Source organism: Apium graveolens, chromosome 5, assembly GCF_009905375.1.
Source record: "Apium graveolens cultivar Ventura chromosome 5, ASM990537v1, whole genome shotgun sequence".
Taxonomy (NCBI): Eukaryota; Viridiplantae; Streptophyta; class Magnoliopsida; order Apiales; family Apiaceae; genus Apium; species Apium graveolens.
The window spans coordinates 95,160,548-95,161,364 of record NC_133651.1 but is presented as its reverse complement, the minus strand read 5'-3'; the positions used below and the strand labels follow the sequence as shown (position 1 = coordinate 95,161,364).

The following is an 817-nucleotide window of genomic DNA, read 5'->3' as shown; positions in this document are numbered from 1 at the left end:
TGAACGAAAGCCTTGATGGACTTTTCTCAACCCAAGATCAATGACATTCAATCTAGCATTGTTCGGCCAGCTATCACAGCTAATACCTTTGAGATCAAGCCTAGCATAATTCAATGGGTGCAAAATTCAATCTAGTTTGGGGGTTCTCCAACTGAAGATCCTAATATGCACATTAGGGACTTTATTGAGATCTGCGACACCTTCAGGTTCAATGGCATTTCCGAAGATGCTATTAAGCTGAGACTGTTTCAATTCTCTCTGAGGGATAAGGCTAAGAGCTGGTTACACTCTCTACCAGCTGGTTCGTTTACTACTTGGGAGGATCTTGCTCAGAAATTCCTTACTAAATTCTTCCCTATGGCGAAGACAGCTGCAACGAGGAACGCTATTACTCAATTCGTGCAGCAAACGGGAGAATCACTATGTGAAGCTTGGGAGCGCTACAAGGAGATGCTTAGGAAGTGTCCTCATCATGGAATTCCTGATTGGATGATCATCACTTGTTTTTACAAAGGGTTGGGAGCACAGTCCAGACCCATGCTTGATGCAGCATCAGGAGGAGCATTATGTGCAAAGAGCTATGAGGAAGCTTATGATCTAATTGAACTGATGGCTGCTAATGAATATCAGTATCCAACCCAGAGATGTCCACAGGGCAAGGTAGCAGAAGTTCTTGAGGTGGATACAGCTACAGCTATCACTGCTCAACTAAAGGCGTTGTCTATGAAGATCGATTCTCTGGCTAACTATGGTGTTAAGCAGATAACCAGTGTTTGTGAGCTGTGTGTAGGTCCGCATGCGACAGAGCAATTGTAAC

General features: G+C 44.1%; 1 non-coding gene across 1 annotated transcript; it reads right to left on the bottom strand.

Annotated features, from left to right (window-relative positions):
- Nucleotides 1–374: 374 nt before the first annotated feature.
- LOC141662256 (small nucleolar RNA R71) lies at nt 375–479 on the bottom strand. Its single transcript, XR_012550379.1, has one exon. It is a non-coding gene; the product is annotated as a small nucleolar RNA R71 (small nucleolar RNA).
- Nucleotides 480–817: the final 338 nt, after the last annotated feature.